This window comes from Haliotis rufescens, unplaced genomic scaffold, assembly GCF_023055435.1.
Source record: "Haliotis rufescens isolate VD_foot unplaced genomic scaffold, xgHalRufe1.0.p SCAF_3, whole genome shotgun sequence".
Classification (NCBI taxonomy): domain Eukaryota; kingdom Metazoa; phylum Mollusca; class Gastropoda; order Lepetellida; family Haliotidae; genus Haliotis; species Haliotis rufescens.
Window position 1 is genome coordinate 44,247,352 of NW_025964001.1, and position 9,332 is coordinate 44,256,683.

Consider the following 9,332-nt stretch of genomic DNA (forward strand, 5'->3'; position numbering starts at 1 on the left):
GAGTGCTGGTTTATTCGTATGTTGTGTTATGTAAACACAATGTGCATTGGAATTTGAAACTAACTGAAATTTCAAACAAATTATGACATATCTGTGACATTGAGTAACTTCCGAACCGATTACCGAACCACGTATCTCAATGTTAGACTAGAAGCCACACATTCTGAATCGCATGTAGGGATTCTTATAGTTTTGATATATGTGTCAAATAGACATCAAAGTAAGAACGTCTTTTGCTGGTCCAGAACGGCATTGATTCATATAAAAATATATCATTTACAGTTTTGCTTGAAAAGGGTATAAGGATCTATACCGAAACGTCGCCTTTTTTTGATTGCAGAGTCCATTTTACTATTCAGACTTTATCTTAAAAACACATGAATCACAATCAAATAGTGAGGATACCGGGACGTTTCCTGCCCCACCAGTTGTACCCGTCACAAAGTCAAGTGTTCACCTGATCAAGCAAGGCAACATACTGGATAAGTACAAACAGGAAATTGCCTCGGACATCCTTTAGTTATGGTCACTGAATGCGTCACATTTGGAAATGACTACCATAAAACGTTTGAAAGCTTCACTAAGATCCTGATGAAACAAGTTTTGAACAAGAGTCGTATGTCACACTTTGAAATCTTTGCAGAAAGCAAATTCTGCGTTGAACTCAAAATCGAAATGTAGATACGACAGGCTGGAGCTGCTGGACTATTGCTGGACACAAAGGAAAGAGGACTATTAGGAAGTCTTGTGGATAGCGTAATGTTACTCTTAATTTCATGCAATGATCTAAATATGAAACAGATGAGGCGGTTTTACTGGTCTCTTTTACTTCAGGTTGGTAAATCATGGAGTATCACGCAAGACATTTCATGAATATGTTTAGATTGACACATTTGGATGAGGTTTACGATATGGGTTAAACCCCTGAACACAGATATGGTACTTACCGAATCGTTCATAATCGGATTGGAACCCATAACTACCAGATGATGCCGTGACCCTGTATACCGTTTGTATTATATTCGTTGATGAAATAAACACAATCTGTTCCAGTAAACATATAAATGATTATTTTGGATGTACAGATTTTGACACTTTGCGAATAAGTGATACATGATATCACGACGAGTCAGAAAATAGAGCAGATACTCATTTTATGATGCGAACTTGTTCTCCTTTAAGGCTTGACAGAAGTATGCTGCGTGGTGTAGGGAGTACGGGAGGTGACTGAAAAGTTCTGAGACTAACTTTGATGGACAAGGTTGATGAGGTTGGCTGCTTATTAGTTTTCAACATAATCCCGTCGGTTTAGATAGGCTCTGGCTGATAGTAGCTTCCTTCATGGTTAAAAATCAGCTGGGTCTCCTTCAAAATGACGTAAATTCACACGAGAGATAGAGAACCTGGAGCGTTTCTGATCAGGAACCTGAAGCCTTGGAACCCAGCGTGCAGAAACCTTTGTCATGCCCAGTTCATTCCTCAGAGTGTTAAAACTCTTTTATGAGATATACCTATATATTGGCTATGTGACGTGTGGTGAATGGTCAAGATCCATAATCATATCATGTATTTTGTCAACATGAACCTTATTGTTGGAGAGTTTAAAGTTTGCCCACTTCTAAACAGTGCGCATCGGAAAGTACCATTTTCCCTGAAGTTGACACCATGATGAATGTCGGAGTTGGAGACATTTCTGTTGGAGATACATTGTACGGAAGCCACAAATGTCCTTTTTCATCAAGAGAGAGTGTTCAGTCACTGTGATGCCTGCAGAAATATGCTGGTTGTGTATTTTGCATTCAAATACTGCCTGTAAGTATGGGGTATAACGTACTTTTGCAAACGGTTATACAGCCTTACAGTCACACCTTACAGCCATACCTCGTACCACATAGAACCTCAGCGGGACAACCGATGGACTGATTCAGTAAGAGAACCACATGCTCTGGTCCAATTACCAAACTGGCGTTGACCATATAATTATAACTAGCATAGCCTGTATACGACCTCCAACTTAATTACTCATGGGGCTTCCGTTCATCAGTTTGTCAAACTGGCATTGTAAATAGAATGGTAGTGTGCGATGCACATCTGATTGGTTTTAGAATGTTGTTAAATGGGATTGAATCCCAGAAATATTGTATTGACTTTTCACTTTAGTATGAATCGTCGTCTGAAGAAGTAGCTTTTCTTTCTCAATCACCAATTCTGAAAATAAATGTGTCATTCGGCTTGGGGAAGTTGAAACGTCATTAATTATATAATTAAGTTGGATAAACATTTGTCAGAGCAAATTAGATTTTGCTGTTTTTCGCCACATTGTGCTAACCAGGCTGCTTCAGGAGTCATGGAAGCATGTAACGTCATTCATTCAGGAGATAAACCTTCTGTGTTTTGAAATTTGAGGCAGCCTAATTGTAGATTAGATGCCGGTATCGAACGTATACAGTTCTAATGGGTTATCGGCATCCTTTGATATATACATCGATATGTAGGTCATCGACAGGGTAGATTTTTTTGTGAAAGTACAGATAACTTTTGTATTTTTCAATATCGGTAAACTTTATATGTGTTTTCTAATTTGAGAGTATTATTGTGTAATGAAAGGTCACTTTAGCATTTGAAACCTATGCCTAACGCATAATAACACTAGGAAATCTAAAAACACGACGTTAATCTCCTGTATTATACTACACGTTAACTCATCAACGGCAGTGGGCTCCATGAGGGTTATATTTTCATATTATACGATATCACTGATTGTCTGTTTATATCATTGATCATACTCCTGTTTAAAAATAAATTGACTTAGTTTAAAGTTTAACGAAAACAACCTTCAAACAAGTATATACAAAACCTATTAAATCAAATTGGATAGCAAATCTTCCAGCCAAGTGACACATAATGCATGTATTGCCTACTCGCGTTAACCGTTTATCACAATGCGTTCAAAAAGTCCCCTTGACTTATTCCAATCACGTTTGCTAGAAACGTGAATTTTGTTGCGTTAAGGAAGCGATTACTTTTATTACGCAAAACTTCTTTGGCCCGTCCTTCGAGTTAAACACTTTACGTCGTTACAGAGATGCGACAAAATCAACTTAAAACGAAAAACGTGGTTTTATACAAATTGTGATACCCGCCGTGAAGTAGGCCAAGCGTATTACCAATGTCCTCTTTGCTGTATTTGTGTGAACTTGTTCTGTAATGAATCACTAAAAAATATTTCCTCATGCGACGCAAACCAATGAATACTTCCACTAACAATATTTCGAGTTTTTCTCTGTTCTTGAGTCGTTAACTTCGTTGAAATATTTGTATTGAAAATCGAGTCAACCCCATTCGCAAATACTGAAAGGCATCCTTTTACAGACACACTTCTATTTTCTCCTATTACCAGGCACTGTGCTTTTTTCCGTTCAGACAATGAATCGATTTTGTATTTTCCATAATTATCAGTATAATATTTACATGATGAATCATGTGGAATATTGACCCGTCTTGTCATGTGTACTTGTTTAGATAGCAAAATGAGAAATGCGTCTGTTAGAAAACGATTTACATTCCGAAACATAACATAATATAGACGAAATCATCATCGTTACCCGTCAGCATGGCGTTTGTTGATGAACACGCCATTGTCCAGTTTACAGCTGGCGTATAATTGTGTTTTCTGCTGATTCATACATTCCTCGGTGAATGAAGTGCTTCAATATAACAGCGATTTGGACTCTACAGACATATTTTAAGGGCATGTATTCTTCGTATGATGGAAAATAAGGGTTGAACAAGATGGGTGAGTAGGACGTGCTACATATTCACATACCGAGCCGTGTGGTATGGTATGTTATGATGTGGTATGGTAGTTGAGTTTCAGGGCGACTTGAACCATTGAAGGTCTATATGTGTTCGCCTCCAACACATCAAATGTCTTACAACAAGAGCAATGGGTATTGAGTGATGGAAATGAGATGATTAAGCAATCTGCTTCATGATCTAGTTTATATATTAAAACAGCAAGTAATCACTATTTCATAAGTAACTCATTCCATAAAAAGGTAGATCAGACAAAAAAGGAAAACCGTTAAAATGGTATAATAGTAAATGCACAATGTATGTTTATGTTCGATTGCTACAATATATCAAATTTTCCCAAAGCAGTCACGAAGTCTCATATTGCTCGATGAATTGAACAATAAAATATGTTGGGGCCAAGATTAGAGAAAATGAGCTGTATTTCTTAAGTACTGCACGTCTTAAATTGTCTTTTCTTTGACATGCCTGGGAGTTCAATTGAATAATGTTTCACTGTATTTTCATCACACTTGACGCGCCGTAATTTACTGTGCAGTTGTGTTCCTTTGTCGCCCCAGGATTTTAATTTCACCTGGTCGCCTTGATTATCATCCTTGTCAGCATATTTCCTATGTTCGTGAGTTTCACAAAACGTGTGAACGTCCAAATGTGCACGGCCTTCAGGCTCTCCTCTCAAGTTAAGCTCACACACCGTGATATTACTGAAATACCCTCAAGTAAAGAAATACGTACTCAAATAGTAAAATAATGATCCCAATGTTTTCAGTGAGAACAAGTCCAAGAATAAAGAGAAAAACGATCAGTTATAAAAAAGCCACGAAAGGGTGTGGACATGATATAGCACAGAATCATCAGTCTTTTGACTATTTCTACTTCCGTGAAGTGAGTAACTGATTTGTGAAATCGAGATCGTAACTTGAGATGTACACTTGTACAAGGACCTACTGTGTAAAACGAACAACAATATCCGTTGATATATCCTGTTTATTGTAGGCACAAAAGTATGATAATCTCTGAAATCCTTGCAGTTCTTACTGTGGAATATATTTTAACTGTATATGTTTAGGGTATACCTTTTACAAGCAATGAAACTAACGCTTTGTGCAGCCTGGACGAAAGAAGTCACATAATAATTAATGATGTAAATGAACATTTGCTTAACCAAAGAAGACAAATATGTTCGTGGCACCTAAGGCGGCTGCCACGGTGCTGTGTTCCTGTATGGCCAGTGGAATTATCAGGAATGTCTTTGGTACTGTATCCTCGATTATCCAGTGTATTGTATATGCGTTCTGTTATGAACACCCTAGACCCATTCTCCGTGCAATGGCTTCTCGTCGGGCCCACGACTGACAACCGATGCTGACTCTAGTCCACCAATTTACACTGATGAGAGAGGGAAATGCAGTGAGAAGATAGGAATGGAGATGGATGACGTCACTTCCGAAACTAAGCAACGGTGGAGAACGGTTCCAAGGTTGGTAATCGTACATATGGGAATTGTAAACATCAATAACATCCGGGATATGAAAAGGACCGGTTGGGATATTGTCAATAACCAATTCTTGTCGTTTTATTACCATGAAGGTGTTCATGAAGTACAGTGTACATGAATTTTGCCAATGGATACAATGCGTGCGTCAAGTCACTTCGACCTGCTAAAAGCATGCATTTCAGCTAGGCTTTTAAAATGAAATTTCCAAGAAATCGGTTGCAACCAAGGTCAGTTTCATCAGCATTTCAAAACACTGTAAAATTATCTGCCGTTCTTCTTTATAATCAGCGGATCTGTAATCTCTCACGTGTGAGTGTTTAGATCAATATCAATCGGATGCTTGTACGGTGTGGACAAGAGTGCAAAGTGTCCTGTCTGATCTTGTCCTACACAGCACTAAGATAACATTGAGTGGCAGGAAAGGACCCACATCGAACCTTACTCTCATTAATTGAAATTTAAGGCAGAGACAAACTCGTAATTACTATAGCCTTGCCATCCGCCTTGAGGTATTTCCACAAAATGAGGAAGACATTCATCATTAACGTAAAGGCATAACATTTCTGTCATAAAACCTTGAACTTAAGCGTTTTGAATCACGTTACCTAACTGCATGATAGGTTATTTCTTTTATTAACACCTTTCCGGTCCTTTTGTCAATGCATTGCCTTTTATGATTGCTGGCCACCTGTATTTTCCAGTTTCTGAAGGTTTCTTTGTTCTGCAAGATGTCGTTCGATTTGTTACGGTGCAATAGTATTAAGGAATGTCATTATAAGGAAATATGGTTGATAACAGTCTTTCAATAATAACTGATTCACAAAGAAATCCCCCATAAACGTTGCTGTAGAAACTATAGATGGATGTCGGATTTTGATGGAAAACAGTTTTACTAAAACACACACAGTTGGAAATATTTTACAAAATCTCTCAGGCACTTTTCTCTCCTTGAAAAAAAGCACAAATAAAAGACTGTGTTAATCGTTACATACTCCTTTGAGTCCAACATACAAGTATTGAGGGAATCACTCTGGCTGTCTGCCAAAACGCCGTTCGGAGCTTTAAAGGGAAGCTTCAGACCCCTTAAAGACAGGTTCGATTCTTGCCTGGAGACTCCGCACAGCGACAGATAGTGGAACCGTATTCTGGATTGTAAATGACACTTTCCCAATCTACTTTTATCCAATAACTTTGGAGCACATCAGTCTCGATGCAGTATTGACACCTTTCGGAGAATTCAATAAACCAAAGCCTTTCAGTCTGAAATATAAAACTATGCATTCCCTTCTCAACAACTCGCATGGCATAACGCGTTCTGTGCCTGCAATCGATGGATGCTGAAGCTAGTATGTTTGAGGCTTCTGTTCGGCTGTGAACGTCTCCGTTCTTTATATCACGACGACTACTGCGGCGGACTGAGGGGGTCTCCTCATGGCTTGTAGCGATAGGCTGTCTTTGAGGTTCGCAGTTTGATTGAGGGCACTCAAACGCTTTTCTGTCCTAGAACCCAGACATTGTGGACCGACCAGGGAAAAGAAAACACTCAGTAAAAAAGAATTGATGGGACCCTCGGCTCTATATACTCATAAATATGATTTTAGTGCAAGTCATAGAAGCAGTTTGTTTGATATTTGGGCCATGTCTATAAATATGGGCATTCGGCTTTGTTTGCCGGTCTGAGTTTAAAAAACATTTCAAAGTAAACCTTGTTTTTTTAACAATATCCCAAGATCAAAGTAATGCCAACGTCAGTTATTTAGATATGAGCATTTGTTGTGAAGAGGGGTGTGATGATTTTACCAACGATTATGTGCCTGGAATTAAATCTTCCGGTATCACAATCACATAAATAAACAGGGAAATATATTGGTTCTCAACTCAGAAATTCTACTGACATATTTGGAGCGAAGGTGTTTACAATGATCTTAAAGGAATATGGAACACAGCTATATTGTACTATTTCTCCAGCATTGTGGTGAAGGCCTGTACACATACCATATTTCATTACTAAACTTTTGTATCTAACAAGCAGTAGAGCAGGTGCACGCTAATAGAATATGCATAAGAACCTCAGTTGGTGAGTGAGCATGGATTTACGCCGTTTTTAACAATATTCCTGCAACATCAAGGCGATGGACATCAGAAATGGGCTTCACACATTGTAACCATGATCCGTGTGGGGATTCGAACCCGGGTCTTCTGCGTGACCTCGGTTGGTAATTTGTTTAGTTACCTCATATAAAGTAATGATGTTGTTTGCACGCATCACGTATGCTCAAACACTGGAAGAGAATGCCACATTGCCCAATCAATATCAAGTCGAATATATAAAGCTAATTGAAGATGCTTATTAGCATCATGTGTATCAAGTATTAAGTGTGGGATAAGACTAATCACTATATTGTTATATTGCCAACGTCTTTCTTTCATCAGAGGTTCAGCATGATTCATGGCAATGACGATCAGAGAGCGTATCAGATAAGTAATACTGTACTATACAGTATGTACATAGATTTGATAAAAAGGTTGCAGAGGTTTGATCAAACTCCAACAGTCCAACAGTCATGACTGCGTTAGTCGCTTTATTCCTGTCTCTCCTCACATATATAATATAGACGGCGTTGACGCTCTACGCAATTCCCATGGGTAACAAAGTATAATGACATCTTTCGAATTAAGCATTAATACATAGAAAATAGCTGTAACAGTGAGTAATAACAATTCAATAAAGATATTGACACATAACAAGGGGGGTGGCTTCACGGCGTGACTTGTTGGTATTCTTGCCCTTTTAATTACAATCATGGAACTTCTTCCTGTGTCTTTGACGGAGAATACCCGAATGTATCGACACAGTGTGCAGTGTGTCAAATCACATTCTTACTCTGACACCAATCTCTTGAATGCTCAATACTGCTCCTGCTGATAATTTCTTTAAAGGACATGAACTGAGGGACAAAAGAAAGTATCTTTTTTACGTCATTGAAAATGGAAAGAACTGTTTTTAAATCTGCTTCTGTCTATTTAACCATCATTCATTCCTGCAACAGTTTGTAAAAAGTAATCTGTGGATAGGTGACTTTGTGTAAAATTAAATTGGTTCAATGGAGGCTGCGGTAAGAAATAAATTTGCATCCACATGATCCCTATCATGTTTGAAATGATATAAATGTGTGCCAAAAAAGCAAATTTATTGATTTTCAAAGATAATGTCTGAGAAACCCATTAGCAGTTGTGTATTATGCGAAAAGATTCTTTTGATTTTTTTGGTTTGAGTTTTAAATTAAATTATATTTTGAAAACTAAAACCGTGTAGAAGTATCCTTTGAGTACTGACTAAGTGCAGGAACAGTTCAGTATTTTGGATATAATATCGCGAACATAAGATATTTTAAATTAATAATCAAACATATGACAATAACAACGGAGAGTTTCTTTTCTCCCTCACTCACAAGAATCGTGATTATTGTAATATATGTCCATTCAAAAAGTCAAACAACTTTAAAATGACTGTGCACAGTAATTTTTTCAAAGCATACGTTGGTCCATAGATTCGTTGATTACTTTAAGACGTGCATTTTAAAATGTCAAAGTGTTATAACAGAGACACTCACTCACATAGTTGCGTCCAAACAAACAAGACTTACATTATCGTGCTATTAAAGCGTCATTGTGTTTTTGTACACACTTGAGTTAAGTAATGATTATAAAATCAGTTTATTGTGCAGAATGGAAATTCCATTGCGACGTATTTAGACACGAGCTACTTTAGTTTTCTAAACCTTCCGGTATCGCTCAATGGTTTCGTTTTTTTGTTCCAGTCCTCGTTTAAGATAACATTAAATTGTTGAAAACACATTTTTTTATTTAAAGAAAAATAGACAAATCGTTTCCAAATTAATTTTCATACATAAATAGAAATATGTTGTCTAATCATTTGCTTGCTCTGAGTTTTTAACAGTATTTTATATCACGGCGTGACAGCTTAATGTGGGAGGAAAGCCCGAAGTGATGCAGATCT